We start from the raw sequence: 23,405 nt of genomic DNA, 5'->3' as shown, positions 1-23,405 counted from the left end.
CACAGAGCACCTCAGAGCAGGACTTGAACTAACAAACAGCAGCTCCGACAGGTCTGTGACCCTGGGCATCACTCTGTGTGGCCTCCCTCCACCTGGTCTTCCAGAGACTTCCACTGCACCCAGGGCACCAGGCCTCTGTCTCCAACCACCACCCACCCCTCCTCTCCCTGACTCCTGGGTTCCTCTCATTAGGAGAGGGTTTTCTTGAAGTTGTCTCCCACTCATGGGCCAGATAAAATGATTAGAAAACAAGGCAAAGCTGCAGCCCCTTGTCTATCCTGACTCTCAGGAGCCCACACCTGTTGCTTGGACCTGGCCGGTTCAGCAAGTTCCATTTTCTGCAACTGTGAGCCCCGAGGGTTGATGATTGGCTGACCTGGGCAGCCTTACAGTGCGGGCCAGCCCCCCCCAGGTGTGCCTGGGTTGAGATCAATATAAATACCACTCCAGGCAGCAAGAGCCCCTGCAGCTGTGCCTGACGCCATTTTCTCTGCCCTGTCAGCAGTCTCGGGGCTGGGCTGGTGGGAGGGAGTGAGAGGCCATGGCTTTGTGGGTGGCCCAGTGTGAGTGGGGCTCTGCTGGACTTTCTGCAGCAGTTGCCAGGCTGCCACCTGCTAAAGAAGAGGATGTGTCACACATACCTGCTGCTGGAATTTCTCCCTGGGCAGAGGTGAGGAAGGAAAAAAGCAGTGGGGGCAGGGACAGGACGGGTATCTCAGGCAGGGAAACGGAAATCTTCCAGAAGAGCACCCAGGGCCAGGACCATCCTGGCTGGCCTGCAGGCACCAAGTCAGCTGGCATGCTGTCACTCGTGTGGCTCCATGGCCCTTCCTCTAGGCTTTCAAGTCCTTGTATATATTCAGGTGTTTTACCTGGGAAGGGTGGGAACAGTTCAGCAGTAACTGGCCTGGGGCTCAGCTCACGTTTACTCACAGATGCCTCGGCACGGTGCCCCAGCTTTGCAATGAGGACGCTTGTTGTGTGGGGGCTGCTGGCTGAATGGGAGACGATTCCCCACCACTGACCAACTTCAGAATTGTTTACAACTGGAGCAAGTGCCCTGATACGGGTTTCCTCTGAGTAACTGGTAGGTTCTGTTTTTTTTTTCTTTTTCGTTTTTGGTTCAAGGTAGATTTTATTCCTCTTTTTTGTATTTACAGATATAAGCATGGAAATAATTTATTCATATAAATACATGTATGTGAAGGGAATAATAGTTTTTTCTGTTTTATTTTTTAAATTTTATTTCTTTTTAATTTTGAATTTTATTTTATATTTTTATACAGCAGGTTCTTATTGGTTATCTCTTTTATACATATAAATGTTTACATGCCAATCCCAATCTCTCAACTCCTCCCACCACCACCCCCTCAAGAGCTTTCCCCTCTTGTTGTCCATACGATTGTTGTCTACATCTGTTGCTCTATTTATGCCTTGCAAAACGGTTAATCTGTACAGTTTTTCTAGGTTCCACATATATGCATGAATATACAAGATTTGTTTTTCTCTTTCTGACTTACTTCACTCTGTATGACAGTCTCTAGATCCATCGACCTCTCTACAAATGACCCAATTTCATTCCTTTCATGGCTTAGTAATATTCCATTTTATATATGTACCACATCTTTATGCATTCGTCTGTGTGTGGGCATTTAGGTTGCTTGCATTACCTCGATATTGTAAATAGTGATGATGCAATGAACATTGCGGTGAATGTCTCTTTTTGATTTATGGTTTTGTCTGGGTATATGTCCAGTACTGGGATTGCTGTATCATATGGTAATTCTATTATTAGTTTCTTAAGAAACTCCATATTGTTCTCCATAGTGACTGTATCAATTTATATTCCCAACAATAGTGGAAGAGGGTTCCTTTTCTCCACACCCTTTCCAGCATTTGTTGTTTGTAGATTTTCAGATGATGCCCATTCTAACAGGTGTGAGGTGATACCTCATTGTTGAGTCCATTTCGTTGAGCAAGGGGTAGGTCTTGTCTATTATATATTTGGCTTATGGAACGGTATCTGTGCTAATTTCAAACTCTGGTTTTATGCAGAACCACAACTCAACTTTCCCCTTAAGCAAGCATAAGTTGGTTTTCTAAACTTGAGACCCTGTTCTGTTTTGTAATTCAGTTCATGTGTAGCCAAGTTTACATTCCGTGCATTAGTGATACCTTATGATGTTTCTTTTTCTGTGTGACTTATTTCACTTAGAATCATCGTGCCTCAATCCACTCATTATGCTGGTACAGGCCTGGTGACACAGATTTCATTGCTGAGTGGTATTCTGTTGCACGTAAGTACCGCAACTTCTTTATCAATTATTTGTTCTCTGGGATATTTAACTTGTACTGTAGAAGAGGTTCCTGTAAACAGAGCCATCCCAAATTTTGGGGTGGCTGTGTCTTTTTGATTTTAATTTCCCTAAGCTATAGGACCATAAGTGGAAATGCCCTAGACTCTGTTGCTTTGTTTTTCAGATGTATCAGGAAACACCATACACTTCTCCAGAGTGGCTGTTGGCAATTTACATCCCGCCCATCAGCATAACAAGGCTCCTTTTTCCCCATGGCCTGTCTTTCCTTTCTGGATTTTACACTTTTTTCAGATGGCCCTTTAGACTGGGGGGAAGTGACACTTCATAGTAGTTCGGATTTCCATTGCAAGCTTGCTTGGTTTGCCAAAAAGGGCGTTTGTGTTTTTTCCTGAATATATTCAGGAACAAACTCATACGCCCTTTTTTGCCAAGTGCATCATTGTCGATATTCTGCCTCTTTTCCTATGCTTTAAATGCAAATCCAGTCTACCTCCTGAAATCAGTTTCCTGAAATTCTGCCCCGCTTTCAAGTCCTCTTCGCAGCCTTACTTCAATATATTTTTGGACGTTATATGTCATTTATAACTCTGCAGGTTTGTGAATTACAGGGCCCCTGAGCTCCTTTCTTCAACTCGCTTTCTTGTGAGCTGGCCGCAAACCCGCAAGACTGCTTCAGGCCCTAATCTGCTTCTGGCAGGGCACGCTGAGCCTTTGGTTAATTCCTCTTCCTGGTGGGAAATGAGTGTTAAATATGCCCGTCCAGACACCTACCTCACTCTCAACCCCTTCGTGATGTGGGTCCTCTGGTTTGTGGCCACCTTTGCTGGGTTCCTCACCTTTCGATGATGTGGCCCCACTAGTGTGAGGACACTCCCGCCTGGTTCTCATCCACGTGGTTATGTGGACCCCCTGGTGAGAGTCTGTTCCTGGCTGTGTTCCTCACCCTTCTGTGAGGGAGACCCTCTGCTGATAGGTCACTCCTGCATGGCTGGCACACATTGCCTTGGTGAAGTCAGCCGTGTGGTGGCAGTTGGAGCGTGCTGGGAATCTGCTCCCCCCGGTGATGAGGGCCCTCTTCGGTCAGGCCCTAACTGCTGGGCTCACCAACTTTTCTTAGTGAACCCAGTGATGCTTGGGCACTCCTCTTAAGATCCCATCTCCATGGGGATGTGGGCCTTCTGCTCTGAGGTCCCAACGGCTGGGTTGTTCACATTTTCATGATGTGGGCTCTCTGGTGTTAGTTCACAGAGGCCTGGATCCCATAGCCTCTGTGCTCTTGGCCGCCTGCTGGGAGGTTCCAACTGCTGGATTCCTCACTTTTTTAATTTTTTGGGCCCTCTGTTGTGATGCTCCTCCTGCCTGCCTCACTCCCAGCCCCTTCGTGATGTGTGTTGTCTGGTTTGAGGCCACATGTGCTGGGTTCCTCACCTTTCGATGATGTGGGACCAATGGTCTTAGGAGACTCCTGCATGGTTCACATCCCCTTGGTGATGTGGGCCCTCTGTTGAGAGTCTGATCCTGGCTGGGTTCCTCACCCATCTGTGAGGTGGGCCGTCTGCTGTGAGGTCACTTCTGCCTGGCTTGCTCACCTCGCCTTGTGGACATGAGCCCTCTGGTGGCACTTGGATCCTGCTGGGAGCCTCCTCCCCTAGGTGATGAGGGCCCTCTGGCATCACTCCCTAACTGCTGGGCTCCCCACATTTTGTGATGTGCACCCAGTGGTGCGAGGACACTCCAGCCAGGTTCCCATCCCCATGGGGATGTGGGCTTTCTGCTCTGAGGTCCCAACGCCTGGGTTGCTCACAGTTTCATGATGTGGGCTCTCTGCTGTTAGTTCACTCCTGCCTGCATCCCATAGCTTCTGTGCTCTCGGCCGCCTGCTAGGAGGTTCCAAATGCTGGATTCCTCACCTTTTTTATTCTTTGGGCCCTCTGTTTTTAGGCTACTCCTACTTGCCTCACTCCCATCCCCTTTGTTATGTATGTCCTCTGATATGAGGCCACATGTGCTGGGTTCCTCACCTTTCGATGATGTGGCCCCACTGGTGGGAGGACACTCCTGACTGGTTCCCATCCCCTTGGTGTTGTGGGCCCTCTGGTGAGAGTCTCATCCTGCCTCGGTTCCTCACCCTTCTGTGAGATAGGCCCTCTGTTGTGAGGTCACTACTGCCTGGCTGGCGCATGCCACCTTGTAGACGTGGGCCCTCTGTTGGCAGTTGGAACCTGCTGGGAGTCTCCTCCCCTCAGTTATGAGGGCCCCCTGGCGTCAGGCCCTAACTGATGGGCTCCTAACATTTTCTGATATGTGCTAAGTGGTGTGAAGCCACTCCTGCCAGGTTCCCATCCCAATGGGGATGTGGGCCTTCTGTTCTGAGGTCCCAACGGCTGGGCTGCTCACAGGTTCATGATGTGGGCCCTCTGCTGTGAGTTCACTGCGGCCTGGATCCCATAGCCTCGGTGCTCTGGGCCACTTGCTGGGAGGTTCCAACTGCTGGATTCCTCAACTTTTATATTCTATGGACCCTGTGTTGTGAGGCCGGTCCTGCCAGCCTCATTCCGAACCCCTTGGTGATGTGGTTCCTCTGGTTTGAGGACACATGTGCTGGGATCCTCACCTTTCGATGATGTTGTCCCACTGGTGTGGGGACACTCCTGACTGGTTCCCATCCCCTTGGTGATGTGGGCACTCTGGTGAGAGTCTGATCCTGGCTGTGTTCCTCACCCTTCTGTGAGGTGGGCCCTCTGCTGTGAGGTCACTCCTGCTGGGCTGGCACACATTGCCTTGGCAACGTTGGCCCTCTGGTGGCAGCTGGAGCCTGCTGGGAGCCTCCTCCTCTCGGTGATGAGTGCCCTCTTGTGTCAGGCCCTAACTTCTGAGCACCCCACGTTTTCTGATGTGAGCCCAGTGATGCCAGGACACTCCTGTCATGTTCCCATCACCATGGGGATGTGGGCCTTCTGCTCTGAGGTCCCAATGTCTGGGTTGCTCACAGTTTCATGATGTGGACTGTCTGGAGTTAGTTCACTCTGGCCTGGATCCCCTAACCTCTGTGCTCTCGGCCGCCTGCTGGGAGGTTCCAACTGCTGGATTCCTCACCTTTCTTATTTTTGGGCCCTCTGTTATGAGGCTCCTCCTGCCTGCCTCACTCCCAGCCCCTTGGTGATGGGTTTCCTATGGTTTGAAGCCACATGTTCTGGGTTCCTCACCTTTAGATGATGTGGCCCTACTCATGTGAGGACACTCATGCCTGGTTCCAATCCATATGGTGATGTGGGCCCTCTGGTGCGAGTCTGATCCTCACTGGGTTCGTCACACTTCTCTGAGGTGGGCCCTCTGCTGTGAGGTCATTCGTGCCTGGTTGGCACACATCGGCTTGGGGACGTCAGCCCTCTGGTGACTGTTGGAGCCTGCTGGGAGCCTCCTTCCCTTGGTGATGAGGGTCCTCTGGCGTCAGGCCCTAACTGCTGGTCTCCCAAAATTTTCTGATATGTTCTCAGTGGTGCGAGGACACTCCTACCAGATTTCCATCCCCATGGGGATGTGGGCCTCCTGCTCTGAGGTCCCAATGCCTGGGTTGCTCAGTTTCATGACATGGGCCCTCTTCTGTGAGTTCACTGTGGCCTGGATCCCATAGCCTCAGTGCTCTGGGCCACCTGCTGGGAAGTTCCAACTGCTGAATTCTTCACTTTTTTATTCTATGGGCCCAGTGTTGTGAGACTACTCTTGCCTGCCTCACTCCGAGGCCCTTGGTGATGTGGGTCCTCTGGTTTGAGGACACATGTGCTGAGTACCTCACCTTTCGATGATGTGGCCCCACTGGTGTGAAGACACTCCTGCCTGGTTCCCATCCCCTTGGTGATGTGGGCCCTCTGGTGAGAGTCTGATGTTGGCTGGGTTTCTCACCCTTCTGTGAGGTGGGACCTCTGCTGTGAGGTAAGTTCTGCCTGGCTTGCTCACATTGCCTTGGCAATATGAGCATTCAGGTGGCAGTTGGAGCCTGCTGGGAATCTCCTCCCCTCTGTTATGAGAGCTCTGGATAAAACACATATGCCCTTTTTTGCCAAGTGCATTATTTTCCAAGTTCTGTCTCTTTTCCTATGCTTTAAGAGCGACTCCCGTGTACCTTCTGAAATCGGTTTCCAGCAATTCTGCAACGCATTCAAGTCCTCTTCGCAGCCTTACTTCAGTATAATTTTAGATGATAGCTGTCATTTATAACTCCACAGGATTGTGAATTACAGTGAACCTGAGCTCCTTTCTTCAACTCGCTTTCTTGTGAGCTGGCCACAACACCACAGGATCTCTTCAGACCCTAATCTAGTTCCAGCATGGCACGCGGAGCCTTTCGTTCATTCGTCTTCCTGGTGGGAAATGAGAGTTAAATTTGCCCGTCCAGACACCTACAGATAGTCTCCCATTGCTTCTCCTTATTCCTGTTCATCTTCCGAAGAAATTGCAAACTGGGCCAAACAGGAGGTTAAAGGCACTGACTCGCAAAGTGGGGAGAGTGTTAGTAAAGCGTCTGGCAAGTTGCAGCAAGGAGCAGGGGACGTAAAATGAGATACATTTGACCACGTTTCCCGATCACACGGTGGATCATACTCTGTGTTCCTCATGCATGTTTTAGCTGAAGGAAGAATCCCTTACACCGGGAGAGTTGGGCCCCATGGAATGGGTACCATGCAATATGACTTCAAAGGGTCTGCATTTGCTCACCGAACCTCACCAATCCTATCACTGCTGCGTTTATGCCGCTGTACACACACATAATTCTCTTTCGGAGACATATCAATCCATAGGTTTTAAGATTCTTACTATTCAGGTATATTCTTAGGCGTTTAATATGGCGTGTTGAGTCCACTTCGTTGAGCAAGGAGTAGCTCTTGTCTATTACATATTTGGCTTATGGAACGGTATCTGTGCTAATTTCAATCTCTGGTTTTATGCAGCACCCCAACTCACCTTTCCCCTTAAGCAAGCATAAGTTGGTTTTCTACATTTGAGACCCTGTTCTGTTTTGTAATTCAGTTCCTGTGTAGCCAAGTTTACATTCCGTGTAGTAGTGATATCTTATGATTTTTCTTTTTCTGTGTGACTTATTTCACTTAGAATCATCGTACCTGAATCCACTCATTATGCTGCTACGTGCCTGATGACATAGATTTCATTGCTGAGTGATATTGCATTGTACGTAAGTACCACAACTTCTTTATCCATTTTTCGCTTTCTGCGATATTGAACTTGTACCGTAAATGAGGTTCTTGTAAACAGAGCCGTCCCAAACTTTGGGGTGGCTGTGTCTTTTTGATTTTAATTTCCCTAAGCTATAGGACCATAAGTGGAAGTGCCCTAGGCTCTGTTGCTTTGTTTTTTAGATGTTTCAGGAAACACCATACACTTCTCCAGAGTGGCTGTTGGCAATTTACATCCCGCCCATCAGCATAACAAGGCTCCCATTTCTCCATGGCCTGTCCTTCCTTTCCAGATTTTACACTTTTTTCAGATGGCCTTTTTGACCGGGGGGCAGTGAGACTTCATTGTAGTGCAGATTTCCTTTGCAAGCTTGCTTGGTTGGCCAAAAAGGGCATATGCGTTTTTTCCTGAATATATTCAGGAAAAAACGCATATGCCCTTTTTGGCCAAGTGCATCATTGTGGACGTTCTGCCTCTTTTCCTATGCTTTACATGCAATTCCAGTCTACCTCCTGAAATCGGTTTCCTGCAATTCTGCCCCGCATTCAAGTCCTCTTGGCAGACTTACTTCAGTATATTTTTGGACGATAGCTGTCATTTTTAACTCTGAAGGTTTGTGAATTACAGTGCCCCTGAGCTCCTTTCTTCAACTCGCTTTCTTGTGAGCTGGCCGCAACACCGCAGGATTGCTTCAGGCCCTAGTGTGGTCCCGGCATGGCACGCTGAGCCTTTGGTTAATTCCTCTTCCTGGTGGGAAATGAGAGTTAAATTTGCCCGTCCAGACACCTCCAGCTAGTCTCTCATTGTTTCTCACTATTCCTGTTCATTTTCCGCAGAAATTGCAAACTGGGCCAAACAGGAGGTTAAAGGCACTGACTCTCCAAGTGGGGAGAGTGTTAGTAAATCGTCTGGAATGTTGCACCTGAGTACCAGGGAACGAAAACTGAGACACATTTGAACACGTTTCCCGATCACACGGTGGATCATACTCTGGGTTCCACATGCATGTTGTATCTGAAGGAAGAATCCCTTAAACCTGGAGAGTGGAGACCCATGGAATCGGTCCCATGCAATATGACTTCAAAGGGTCTGCATTTGCTCACCGAACCTCACCAATCCTACAACTGCTGTGTTTATGCCGCTGTACACATGCTTCAATCTCTTTCGGAGACATATAAATCCATAGGTTTTAAGATTCTTACTAGTCAGGTATATTCTTAGGCATTTAATATGGGGTGTTGAGTCCACTTCGTTGAGCAAGGAGTAGCTCTTGTCTATTACATATTTGGCTTATGGAATGGTATCTGTGCTCATTTCAATCTATGGTTTTACGCAGCGCCCCAACTCACCTTTCCCCTTAAGCAAGCATAAGTTGGTTTTCTACATTTGAGACCCTGTTCTGTTTTGTAATTCAGTTCCTGTGTAGCCAAGTTTACATTCCGTGTAGTAGTGATATCTTATAATGTTTCTTTTTCTGTGTGACTTATTTCACTTAGAATCTTCGTACCTAAATCCACTAGTTATGCTGCTACAGCCTGATAACATATATTTCATTGCTGATTGATACTGCATTGTATGTAAGTACCACAACTTCTTTATCCGTTTTTCGCTTTCTGCGATATTGAACTTGTACCGTAAATGAGGTTCTTGTAAACAGAGCTGTCCCAAACTTTGGGTTGGCTGTGTCTTTTTGATTTTAATTTCCCTAAGCCCTAGGACCATAAGTGGAAGTGCCCTAGGCTGTGTTGCTTTGTTTTTTAGATGTTTCAAGAAACACCATACACTTCTCCAGAGTGGCTGTTGGCAATTTACATCCCACCCATCAGCATAGCATGGCGCCCAGTTCTCCATGGCCTGTCCTGCCTTTCTGGATTTTACAACTTTTTCAGATGGCCCTTTTGACCGGCGGGAAGTGAGACTTCATTGTAGTGCAGATTTCCTTTGCAAGCTTGCTTGGTTGGCCAAGGAAGAAACGCATACGCCCTTTTGGCCAAGTGCATCATTGTGGACGTTCTGCCTCTTTTCCTATGCTTTACATGCAATTCCAGTCTACCTCCTGAAATTGATTTCCTGCAATTCTGTCCCAATTTCAAGTCCTCCTGTGAGCCTTACTTCAATATATTTTTGGATGATAGCTGTCATTTATAACTCTGCAGGTTTGTGAATTACAATGCCCCTGACATCCTTTGTTCAACTCGCTTTCTTGTGAGCTGGCCGCAACACAGCATGATTGCTTCAGGCCCTAGTGTGGTTCCGGCATGGCACGCTGAGCCTTTGGTTCATTCCTCTTCCTGGTGGGAAATGAGAGTTAAATTTGCCTATCCAGACACCTCCAGCTAGTATCTCATTGGTTCTCCCTATTCCTGTTCATTTTGCGCAGAAATTGCAAACTGGGCCAAACAGGAGGTTAAAGGCACTGACTCTCCAAGTGGGGAGAGTGTTAGTAAAGCGTCTGGAATGTTGCACCGGAGTACCAAGGGACGAAATCTGAGACACATTTGAACATGTTTCCCGATCACACGGTGGATCATACTCTGGGTTCCACATGCATGTTTTAGCTGAAGGAAGAATCCCTTAAACCTGGAGAGTTGAGACCCATGGAATGGGTACCATGCAATATGACTTCAAATGGTCTGCATTTGCTCACCGAACCTCACCAATCCTATCACTGCTGTGCTTATGCCGCTGTACACATGCTTGATTCTCTTTCGGAGACATATAAATCCATAGGTTTTAAGATTCTTACAAGTCAGATATATTCTTAGGCGTTTAATATGGGGTGTTGAGTCCACTTCGTTGAGCAAGGAGTAGCTCTTGTCTATTACATATTTGGCTTATGGAACGGTATCTGTGCTAATTTCAATCTCTGGTTTTATGCAGCACCCCAACTCACCTTTCCCCTTAAGCAAGCATACGTTGGTTTTCTACATTTGAGACCCTGTTCTGTTTTGTAATTCAGTTCCTGTGTAGCCAAGTTTACATTCCGTGTAGTAGTGATATCTTATGATGTTTCTTTTTCTGTGTGACTTATTTCATTTAGAATCATCGTACCTGAATCCACTCATTATGCTGCTACGGTCCTGATGACATAGATTTCATTGCTGAGTGATATTGCATTGTACGTAAGTACCACAACTTCTTTATCCATTTTTCGCTTTCTGTGATATTGAACTTGTACCCTAAACGAGGTTCTTGTAAACAGAGCCGTCCCAAAATTTGGGGTGGCTGTGTCTTTTTGATTTTAATTTCCCTAAGCTATAGGACCATATGGGGAAGTGCCCTAGGCTCTGTTGCTTTGTTTTTTAGATGTTTCAGGAAACACCATACACTTCTCCAGAGTGGCTGTTGGCAATTTACATCCCGCCCATCAGCATAACAAGGCTCCCAGTTCTCCATGGCCTGTCCTGCCTTTCTGGATTTTACACTTTTTTCAGATGGCCCTTCTGACCAGGGGGAAGTGAGACTTCATTGTAGTGCAGATTTCCTTTGCAAGCTTGCTTGGTTGGCCAAAAAGTGCGTATGCGTTTTTTTCCTGAATATATTCAGGAAAAAACGCATACGCCCTTTTTGGCCAAGTGCATCATTGTGGACGTTCTGCCTCTTTTCCTATGCTTTACATGCAATTCCAGTCTACCTCCTGAAATCGGTTTCCTGCAATTCTGCCCCGCTTTCAAGTCCTCTTGGCAGCCTTACTTCAACATATTTTTGGACGATAGCTGTCATTTATAACTCTACAGGTTGTGAGTTACAGTGCCCCTGAGCTCCTTTGTTCAACTCGCTTTCTTGTGAGCTGGCCGCAACACCGCAGGATTGCTTCAGGCCCTAGTGTGGTTCCAGGAAGGCACTCTGAGACTTTGGTTAATTCCTCTTCCTGGAGGGAAATGAGAGTTAAATTTGCCCGTCCAGACACCTCTAGCTAGTTTCTCATCTGCTCTCACTATTCCTGTTCATCTTACGCAGAAATTGCAAACTGGGCCAAACAGGAGGTTAAAGACACTGACTCTCCAAGTGGGGAGAGTGTTAGTAAAGCGTCTGGAATGTTGCACCCGAGTACCAGGGGACAAAAACTGAGACACATTTGAAAACGTTTCCCGATCACACGGTGGATCATACTCTGGGTTCCCCATGCATGTTTTAGCTGAAGGAAGAATCCCTTAAACCTGGAGAGTTGAGACCCATGGAATGGGTACCATGCAATATGACTTCAAAGGGTCTGCATTTGCTCACCGAACCTCACCAATCCTATCACTGCTGTGTTCATGCCGCTGTACACACGCTTCATTCACTTTCAGAGACGTATAAATCCATAGGTTTTAAGATTCTTACTAGTCAGGTATATTCTTAGGCGTTTAATATGGGGTGTTGAGTCCACTTCGTTGAGCAATGAGTAGCTCTTGTCTATTACATATTTGGCTTATGGAACGGTATCTGTGCTAATTTCAATCTCTGGTTTTATGCAGCACCCCAACTCACCTTTCCCCTTAAGCAAGCATAAGTTGGTTTTCTACATTTGAGACCCTGTTCTGTTTTGTAATTCAGTTCCTTGTGTACCCAAGTTTACATTCGGTGTAGTTGTGATATCTTATGATGTTTCTTTTTCTCTGTGACTTATTTCACTTAGAATCATCGTACCTGAATCCACTCATTATGCTGCTACGGGCCTGATGACATAGATTTCATTGCTGAGTGATATTGCATTGTACGTAATTACCACAACTTCTTTATCTATTTTTCGCTTTCTGTGATATTGAACTTGTACCCTAAACGAGGTTCTTGTAAACAGAGCCATCCCAAACTTTGGGGTGGCTGTGTCTTTTTTATTTTAATTTCCCTAATCTATAGGACCATAAGTGGAAGTGCCCTAGGCTCTGTTGCTTTGTTTTTTAGATGTTTCAGGAAACACCATACACTTCTCCAGAGTGGCTGTTGGCAATTTACATCCCGCCCATCAGCATAAGAAGGCTCCCAGTTCTCCATGGCCTGTCCTGCCTTCCTGAATTTTACACTTTTTTCAGATGGCCCTTTTGACCGGGGGACAGTGAGACTTCATTGTAGTACAGATTTCCTTTGCTAGCTTGCTTGGTTGGCCAAAAAGGGTGTATGCGTTTTTTCCTGAATATATTCAGGAAAAAATGCATACGCACTTTTTGGCCAAGTGCATCATTGTGGACGTTCTGCCTCTTTTCCTATGCTTTACATGCAATTCCAGTCTACCTCCTGAAATGGGTTTCCTGAAATTCTGCCCCACTTTCAAGTCCTCTTGGCAGCCTTACTTCAATATATTTTTGGACAATACCTGTCATTTATAACTCTGCATGTTTGTGAATTACAGTGCCCCTGAGCTCCTTTCTTCAACTCGCTTTCTTGTGAGCTGGCCGCAACACCGCAGGATTGCTTCAGGCCCTAGTGTGGTTCCGGCATGGCACACTGAGCCTTTGGTTCATTCCTCTTCCTGGTGGGAAATGAGAGTTAAATTTGCCTATCCAGACACCTCCAGCTAGTATCTCATTTGTTCTCCTTATTCCTGTTCATTTTGCGCAGAAATTGCAAACTGGGCCAAACAGGAGGTTAAAGGCACTGACTCTCCAAGTGGGGAGAGTGTTAGTAAAGCGTCTGGAATGTTGCACCGGAGTACCAAGGGACGAAATCTGAGACACATTTGAACATGTTTCCCGATCACACGGTGGATCATACTCTGGGTTCCCCATGCATGTTTTAGCTGAAGGAAGAATCCCTTAAACATGGAGAGTGGAGACCCATGGAATGCGTAGCATGCAATATGACTTCAAGGGGTCTGCATTTGCTCACCGAACCTCACCAATCCTATCACTGCTGCGTTCATGCCGCTGTACACACGCTTCATTCTCTTTCAGAGATGTATAAATCCATAGGTTTTAAGATTCTTACAAGTCAGGTATATTCTTAGGCGTTTAATATGGGGTGTTGAGTCCACTTCGTTGAGCAAGGAGTAGCTCTTGTCTATTATATATTTGGCTTATGGAACGGTACCTGTGCTAATTTCAATCTCTGGTTTTATGCAGCACCCCAACTCACCTTTCCCCTTAAGCAAGCATAAGTTGGTTTTCTACTTTTGAGACCCTGTTCTGTTTTGTAATTCAGTTCCTTGTGTACCCAAGTTTACATTCGGTGTAGTTGTGATATCTTATGATGTTTCTTTTTCTGTGTGACTTATTTCACTTAGAATCATCGTACCTGAATCCACTCATTATGCTGCTACGGGCCTGATGACATAGATTTCATTGCTGAGTGATATTGCATTGTACGTAATTACCACAACTTCTTTATCTATTTTTCGCTTTCTGTGATATTTAACTTGTACCCTAAACGAGGTTCTTGTAAACAGAGCCATCCCTAACTTTGGGGTGGCTGTGTCTTTTTTATTTTAATTTCCCTAATCTATAGGACCATAAGTGGAAGTGCCCTAGGCTCTGTTGCTTTGTTTTTTAGATGTTTCAGGAAACACCATACACTTCTCCAGAGTGGCTGTTGGCAATTTACATCCCGCCCTTCAGCATAAGAAGGCTCCCAGTTCTCCATGGCCTGTCCTGCCTTTCTGAATTTTACACTTTTTTCAGATGGCCCTTTTGACCGGGGGGCAGTGAGACTTCATTGTAGTACAGATTTCCTTTGCTAGCTTGCTTGGTTGGCCAAAAAGGGCGTATGCGTTTTTTCCTGAATATATTCAGGAAAAAATGCATACGCCCTTTTTGGCCAAGTGCATCATTGTGGACGTTCTGCCTCTTTTCCTATGCTTTACATGCAATTCCAGTCTACCTCCTGAAATGGGTTTCCTGCAATTCTGCCCCACTTTCAAATCCTCTTGGCAGCCTTACTTCAATATATTTTTGGACAATAGCTGTCATTTATAACTCTGCATGTTTGTGAATTACAGTGCCCCTGAGCTCCTTTCTTCAACTCGGTTCTTGTGAGCTGGCCGCAACACCACAGGTTTGTTTCAGGGCCTAGTGTGGTTCCGGCATGGCACGCTGAGCCTTTGGTTAATTCCTCTTCCTGGTGGGAAATGAGAGTTAAATTTGCCCGTCCAGACACCTGCAGCTAGTCTCTCATTGGTTCTCCCTATTCCTGTTCATCTTCTGCAGAAATTGCAAACTGGGCAAAACAGGCGGTTAAAGGCACTGACTCTCCAAGTGGGGAGAGTGTTAGTAAAGCGTCTGGAATGTTGCCCCCAAGTACCAGGGGACGAAATCTGAGACACATTTGAACACGTTTCCCGATCACATGGTGGATCATTCTCTGGGTTCCACATGCATGTTTTAGCTGAAGGAAGAATCCCTTAAACCTGGAGAGTTGAGACCCATGGAATGGGTACCATAAAATATGACTTCAAAGGGTCTTCATTTGCTCACCGAATCTCACCAATCCTATCACTGCTGCGCTTATGCCGCCATACACACGCTTGATTCTCTTTCGGAGACATATAAATCCATAGGTTTTAAGATTCTTTCTAGTCAGGTATATTCTTAGGCGTTTAATATGGGGTGTTGAGTCCATTTCGTTGATCAAGGAGTAGCTCTTGTCTATTACATATTTGGCTTATGGAACGGTATCTGTGCTCATTTCAATCTCTCGTTTTATGCAGCGCCCCAACTCACCTTTCGCCTTAAGCAAGCATAAGTTTGTTTTCTACATTTGAGACCGTGTTCTGTTTTGTAATTCAGTTCCTGTGTTGCCAAGTTTGCATTCCGTGTATTAGTGATATGTTATGATGGTTCTTTTTCTGTGTGACTTATTTCACTTAGAATCATCGTAACTGAATCCACTCATTATGCTGCTACGGGCCTGATAACATAGATTTCATTGCTGAGTGATATTGAATTGTACGTAAGTACCACAACTTCTTTATCCATTTTTCGCTTTCTGTGATATTGAACTTGTACCGTAAACGAGGTTCTTGTAAACAGAGCCGTCCCAAACTTTGGGGTGGCTGTGTCATTTTGATTTTAATTTCCCTAAGCTATAGGACCATAAGTGGAAGTGCCCTAGGCTCTGTGGCTTTGTTTTTTAGATGTTTCAGGAAACACACTACACTTCTCCAGAGTGGCTGTTGGCAATTTACATCCCGCCCATCAGCAGAACAAGGCTCCCAGTTCTCCATGGCCTGTCCTGCCTTTCTGGATTTTACACTTTTTTCCGATGGCCCTTTTGACCGGGGGGATGTGAGACTTCATTGTAGTGCAGATTTCCTTTGCAAGCTTGCTTGGTTGGCCAAAAAGGGCGTATGCGTTTTTTTCCTGAATATATTCAGGAAAAACGCATACGCCCTTTTTGGCCAAGTGCATCATTGTGGACGTTCTGCCTCTTTTCCTATGCTTTACATGCAATTCCAGTCTACCTCCTGAAATCGGTTTCCTGCAATTCTGCCCCGCTTTCAAGTCCTCTTGGCAGCCTTACTTCAACATATTTTTGGACGATAGCTGTCATTTATAACTCTGCAGGTTTGTGAATTACAGTGCCCCTGAACTCCTTTGTTCTACTCGCTTTCTTGTGAGCTGGCAGCAACACCGCAGGATTGCTTCAGGCCCTAGTGTGGTTCCAGCAAGGCACTCTCAGCCTTTGGTTAATTCCTCTTCCTGGAGGGAAATGAGAGTTAAATTTGCCCGTCCAGACACCTCTAGCTAGTCTCTCATCTGTTCTCACTATTCCTGTTCATCTTACGCAGAAATTGCAAACTGGGCCAAACAGGAGGTTAAAGACACTGACTCTCCAAGTGGGGAGAGTGTTAGTAAAGCGTCTGGAATGTTGCACCCGAGTACCAGGGGACGAAACCTGAGACACATTTGAACACGTTTCCCGATCACACAGTGGATCATACTCTGGGTTCCCCATGCATGTTTTAGGTGAAGGAAGAATCCCTTAAACATGGAGAGTGGAGACCCATGGAATGCGTAGCATGCAATATGACTTCAAGGGGTCTGCATTTGCTCACCGAACCTCACCAATCCTATCACTGCTGCGTTCATGCCGCTGTACACACGCTTCATTCTCTTTCAGAGATGTATAAATCCATAGGTTTTAAGATTCTTACAAGTCAGGTATATTCTTAGGCGTTTAATATGGGGTGTTGAGTCCACTTCATTGAGCAAGGAGTAGCTCTTGTCTATTACATATTTGGCTTATGGAACGGTATCTGTGCTAATTTCAATCTCTGGTTTTATGCAGCACCCCAACTCACCTTTCCCGTTAAGCAAGCATAAGTTGGTTTTCTACATTTGAGACCCTGTTCTGTTTTGTAATTCAGTTCCTGTGTGGCCAAGTTTATATTCCGTGTAGTAGTGATATCTTATGATATTTCTTTTACTGTGTGACTTATTTCACTTAGAATCATCGTACCTGAATCCACTCATTATGCTGTTATGGGCCTGATGACATAGATTTCAGTGCTGAGTGATATTGCATTGTACGTAAGTACCACAACTTCTTTATCCATTTTTCGCTTTCTGCGATATTGAACTTGTACCGTAAATGAGGTTCTTGTAAACAGAGCCGTCCCAAACTTTGGGGTGGCTGTGTCTTTTTGATTTTAATTTCTCTAAGCTATAGGACCATAAGTGGAAGTGCCGTAGGCTCTGTTGCTTTGTTTTTTGGATGTTTCAGGAGACACCATACACTTCTCCAGAGTGGCTGTTGGCAATTTACATCCCGCCCACCAGCATAACAAGGCTCCCAGTTCTCCATGGCCTGTCCTGCCTTTCTGGATTTTACACTTTTTTCAGATGGCCCTTTTGACCGGGGGACAGTGAGACTTCATTGTTGTGCAGATATCCTTTGCAAGCTTGCTTGGTTGACCAAAAGGGCGTATGCATTTTTTCCTGAATATATTCAGGAAAAAACGCATACACCCTTTTTGTCCAAGTGCATCATTGTGGACGTTCTGCCTCTTTTCCTATGCTTTACATGCAATTCCTGTCTACCTCCTGCAATCCGTTTCATGCAATTCTGCCCCGCATTCAAGTCCTCTTGGCAGCCTTACTTCAATATAGTTTTAGACGATAGCTGTCATTTATAATTCTGCAGGTTTGTGAATTACAGTGCCCCTGAGCTCCTTTCTTCAACTCGCTTTCTTGTGAGCTGGCAGCAACACCGCAGGATTGCTTCAGGCCCTAGTGTGGTTCCGGCATGGCACGCTGAGCCTTTGGTTCATTCCTCTTCCTGGTGGGAAATGAGAGTTAAATTTGCCCGTCCAGACACCTCCAGCTAGTCTCTCATTGGTTCTCCCTATTCGTGATCATTTTCCGCAGAAATTGCAAACTGGGCCAAACAGGAGGTTAAAGGTACTGACTCTCCAAGTGGGGAGAGTGTTAGTAAAGCGTCTGGAATGTTGCACCCGAGTACCAGGGGACGAAAACTGAGACACATTTGAACACGTTTCCCGATCACACGGTGGATCATACTCTGGGTTCCACATGCATGTTTTAGCTGAAGGAAGAATCCCTTAAACCTGGAGAGTTGAGACCCATGGAATGGGTACCATGCAATATGACTTCAAAGGGTCTGCATTTGCTCACCAAACCTCACCAATCCTATCACTGCTGCGTTTATGCCGCTGTACACATGCTTGATTCTCTTTCGGAGACATATAAATCCATAGGTTTTAAGATTCTTACTAGTCAGGTATATTCTTAGGCGTTTAATTTGGGGTGTTGAGTCCACTTCGTTGAGCAAGGAGTAGCTATTGTCTATTACATATTTGGCTTATGGAACGGTATCTGTGCTAATTTCAATCTCTGGTTTTATGTAGCACCCCAACTCACCTTTCCCCTTAAGCAAGCATAAGTTGGTTTTCTACATTTGAGACCCAGTTCAGTTTTGTAGTTCAGTTCCTGTGTAGCCAAGTTTACATTCCGTGTAGTAGTGATATCTTATGATGTTTCTTTTTCTGTGTGACTTATTTCACTTAGAATCATAGTACCTGAATCCACTCATTATGCTGCTACGGACCTGATGACAAAGATTTCATTGCTGAGTGATATTGCATTGTATGTAAGTACCACAACTTCTTTATCCATTTTTCGCTTTCTGTGATATTGAACTTGTACAGTAAACGAGGTTTTTGTAAACAGAGCCATCCCAAATATTGGGGTGGCTGTGTCTTTTTGATTTTAATTTTTCTAAGCTATAGCACCATAAGAGGAAGTGCCCTAGGCTCTGTTGCTTTGTTTTTTAGATGTTTCAGGAAACACCATACACTTCTCCAGAGTGGCTGTTGGCAATTTACATCCTGCCATCAGCATAACAAGGCTCCCAGTTCTCCATGGCCTGTCCTGCCTTTCTGGATTTTACCTTTTTTCAGATGGCCCTTTTGACCGGGGGGCTGTGAGACTTCATTGTAGTGCATATTTCCATTACAAGCTTGCTTGTTTGGCCAAAAGTGGCGTATGCGTTTTTTCCTGAATATATTCAGGAAAAAACGCATACGCCCTTTTTGGCCAAGTGCATCATTGTGGACGTTCTGCCTCTTTTCCTATTCTTTACATGCAATTCCCTTCTACCTCCTCAAATCGTTTTCCTGCAATTCTGCCCCGCTTTCAAGTCCTCTTGGCAGCCTTACTTCAATATATTTTTGGACGATAGCTCTCATTTATAACTCTGCAGGTTTGTGAATTACAGTGCCCCTGAGCTCCTTTCTTCAACTCGCTTTCTTGTGAGCTGGCCGCAAAACCTCAGGATTGCTTCAGGCCCTAGTGTGGTTCCGGCATGGCACGCTGAGCCTTTGGTTAATTCCTCTTCCTGGTGGGAAATGAGAGTTAATTTGCCCGTCCAGACACCTCCAGCTGGTCTCTAATTGGTTCTCCCTATTCCTGTTCTTCTTCCACAGAAATTGCAAACTGGGCAAAACAGGAGGTTAAAGGCACTGACTCTCCAAGTGGGGAGAGTGTTAGTAAAGCGTTTGGAATGTTGCACCCCAGTACCAGGGGACGAAAACTGAGACACATTTGAACACGTTTCACGGTCACACGGTGGATCATACTCTGGGTTCCACATGCAAGTTTTAGCTGAAGGAAGAATCCCTTAAACCTGGAGAGTTGAGACCCATGGAATGGGTACCATGCAATATGACTTCAAAGGGTCTGCATTTGCTCACCGAACCTCACCAATCCTATCACTGCTGCGTTTATGCCGCTATACACACGCTTGTTTCTCTTTCAGAGACATATAAATCCATAGGTTTTAAGATTCTTACTAGTCAGGTATATTCTTAGGCGTTTAATATGGGGTGTTGAGTCCACTTCGTTGAGCAAGGAGTAGCTCTTGTCTGTTACATATTTGGCTTATGGAATGGTATCTGTGCTAATTTCAATCTCTGGTTTTATGTAGCACCCCAACTCACCTTTCCCCTTAAGCAAGCATAAGTTGGTTTTCTACATTTGAGACCCTGTTCTGTTTTGTAATTCAGTTCCTGTGTAGCCAAGTTTAAATTCCGTGTATTAGTGATATCTTATGATGTTTCTTTTTCTGTGTGACTTATTTCACTTAGAATCATCGTACCTGAATCCACTCATTATGCTGCTACGGGCCTGATGACATAGATTTCATTGCTGAGTGATATTGCATTGTACGTAATTACCACAACTTCTATATCTATTTTTCGCTTTCTGTGATATTTAACTTGTACCGTAAACGAGGTTCTTGTAAACAGAGCCATCCGAAATTTTGGGGTGGCTGTGTCTTTTTTATTTTAATTTCCCTAATCTATAGGACCATAAGTGGAAGTGCCCTAGGCTCTGTTGCTTTGTTTTTTAGATGTTTCAGGAAACACCATACACTTCTCCAGAGTGGCTGTTGGCAATTTACATCCCGCCCATCAGCATAAGAAGGCTCCTAGTTCTCCATGGCCTGTCCTGCCTTTCTGGATTTTACACTTTTTTCAGATGGCCCTTTTGACCGGGGGACAGTGAGACTTCATTGTTGTGCAGATATCCTTTGCAAGCTTGCTTGGTTGGCCATAAAGGGCGTATGCGTTTTTTTCCTGAATATATTCAGGAAAAAACGCATACACCCTTTTCGTCCAAGTGCATCATTGTGGACGTTCTGCCTCTTTTCCTATGCTTTACATGCAATTCCTGTCTACCTCCTGCAATCCGTTTCATGCAATTCTGCCCCGCTTTCAAGTCGTCTTGGCAGCCTTACTTCAATATAGTTTTGGACGATAGCTGTCATTTATAATTCTGCAGGTTTGTGAATTACAGTGCCCCTGAGCTCCTTTCTTAAACTCGCTTTCTTCTGAGCTGGCAGCAACACCGCAGGACTGCTTCAGGCCCTAGTGTGGTTCCGGCATGGCATGCTGAGCCTTTGGTTCATTCCTCTTCCTGGTGGGAAATGAGAGTTAAATTTGCCCGTCCAGACACCTCCAGCTAGTCTCTCATTGGTTCTCCCTATTCCTGTTCATCTTCCGCAGAAATTGCAAACTGGGCCAAACAGGAGGTTAAAGGTACTGACTCTCCAAGTGGGGAGAGTGTTAGTAAAGCGTCTGGAATGTTGCACCCGAGTACCAGGGGACGAAAACTGAGACACATTTGAACACGTTTCCCGATCACACGGTGGATCATACTCTGGGTTCCACATGCATGTTTTAGCTGAAGGAAGAATCCCTTAAACCTGGAGAGTTGAGACCCATGGAATGGGTACCAGGCAATATGACTTCAAAGGGTCTGCATTTGCTCACCGAACCTCACCAATCCTATCACTGCTGCGCTTATGCCGCCATACACACGCTTGATTCTCTTTCGGAGACATATAAATCCATAGGTTTAAGATTCTTTCTAGTCAGGTATATTCTTAGGCGTTTAATATGGGGTGTTGAGTCCATTTCGTTGATCAAGGAGTAGCTCTTGTCTGTTACATATTTGGCTTATGGAACGGTATCTGTGCTCATTTCAATCTCTGGTTTTATGCAGCGCCCCAACTCACCTTTCGCCTTAAGCAAGCATATGTTGGTTTTCTACATTTGAGACCGTGTTCTGTTTTGTAATTCAGTTCCTGTGTTGCCAAGTTTGCATTCCGTGTATTAGTGATATCTTATGATGGTTCTTTTTCTGTGTGACTTATTTCACTTAGAATCATCGTAACTGAATCCACTCATTATGCTGCTACGGGCCTGATAACATAGATTTCATTGCTGAGTGATATTGAATTGTACGTAAGTACCACAACTTCTTTATCCATTTTTCGCTTTATGTGATATTGAACTTGTACTGTAAACGAGGTTCTTGTAAACAGAGCCGTCTGAATCTTTGGGGTAGCTGTGTCTTTTTGATTTTAATTTCCCTAAGCTATAGGACCATAAGTGGAAGTGCCCTAGGCTCTGTGGCTTTGTTTTTTAGATGTTTCAGGAAACACCATACACTTCTCCAGAGTGGCTGTTGGCAATTTACATCCCGCCCATCAGCAGAACAAGGCTCCCAGTTCTCCATGGCCTGTCCTGCCTTTCTGGATTTTACACTTTTTTCCGATGGCCCTTTTGACCGGGGGGATGTGAGACTTCATTGTAGTGCAGATTTCCTTTGCAAGCTTGCTTGGTTGGCCAAAAAGGGCGTATGCGTTTTTTTCCTGAATATATTCAGGAAAAAACGCATACGCCCTTTTTGGCCAAGTGCATCATTGTGGACGTTCTGCCTCTTTTCCTATGCTTTACATGCAATTCCAGTCTACCTCCTGAAATCGGTTTCCTGCAATTCTGCCCCGCTTTCAAGTCCTCTTGGCAGCCTTACTTCAACATATTTTTGGACGATAGCTGTCATTTATAACTTTGCAGTTTTGTGAATTACAGTGCCCCTGAGCTCCTTTGTTCAACTCGCTTTCTTGTGAGCTGGCAGCAACACCGCAGGATTGCTTCAGGCCCTAGTGTGGTTCCAGCAAGGCACTCTGAGCCTTTGGTTAATTCCTCTTCCTGGAGGGAAATGAGAGTTAAATTTGCCCGTCCAGACACCTCTAGCTAGTCTCTCATCTGTTCTCACTATTCCTGTTCATTTTCCGCAGAAAGTGCAAACTGGGCCAAACAGGAGGTTAAAGGCACTGACTCTCCAAGTGGGGAGAGTGTTAGTAAAGCTTCTGGAATGTTGCACCCGAGTACCAGGGGACGAAACCTGAGACACATTTGAACACGTTTCCCGATCACAGAGTGGATCATACTCTGGGTTCCCCATGCATGTTTTAGCTGAAGGAAGAATCCCTTAAACATGGAGAGTGGAGACCCATGGAATGCGTAGCATGCAATATGACTTCAAGGGGTCTGCATTTGCTCACCGAACCTCACCAATCCTATCACTGCTGCGTTCATGCCACTGTACACACGCTTCATTCTCTTTCAGAGATGTATAAATCCATAGGTTTTAAGATTCTTACAAGTCAGGTATATTCTTAGGCGTTTAATATGGGGTGTTGAGTCCACTTCATTGAGCAAGGAGTAGCTCTTGTCTATTACATATTTGGCTTATGGAACGGTATCTGTGCTAATTTCAATCTCTGATTTTATGCAGCACCCCAACTCACCTTTCCCCTTAAGCAAGCATAAGTTGTTTTTCTACATTTGAGACCCTGTTCTGTTTTGTAATTCAGTTCCTGTGTAGCCAAGTTTACATTCCGTGTAGTAGTGATATCTTATGATGTTTCTTTTTCTGTGTGACTTATTTCACTTAGAATCATCGTACCTGAATCCACTCATTATGCTGCTACGGGCCTGATGACATAGATTTCATTGCTGAGTAATATTGAATTGTACGTAAGTACCACAACTTCTTTATCCATTTTTCGCTTTATGTGATATTGAACTTGTACCATAAATGAGGTTCTTGTAAACAGAGCTGTCCCAAACTTTGGGGTGGCTGTGTCTTTTTTATTTTAATTTCTCTAATC

Source organism: Orcinus orca, chromosome 1 (assembly GCF_937001465.1).
Source record: "Orcinus orca chromosome 1, mOrcOrc1.1, whole genome shotgun sequence".
In the NCBI taxonomy this organism is placed as follows: Eukaryota; Metazoa; Chordata; class Mammalia; order Artiodactyla; family Delphinidae; genus Orcinus; species Orcinus orca.
This window is presented reverse-complemented; position numbering follows the sequence as displayed.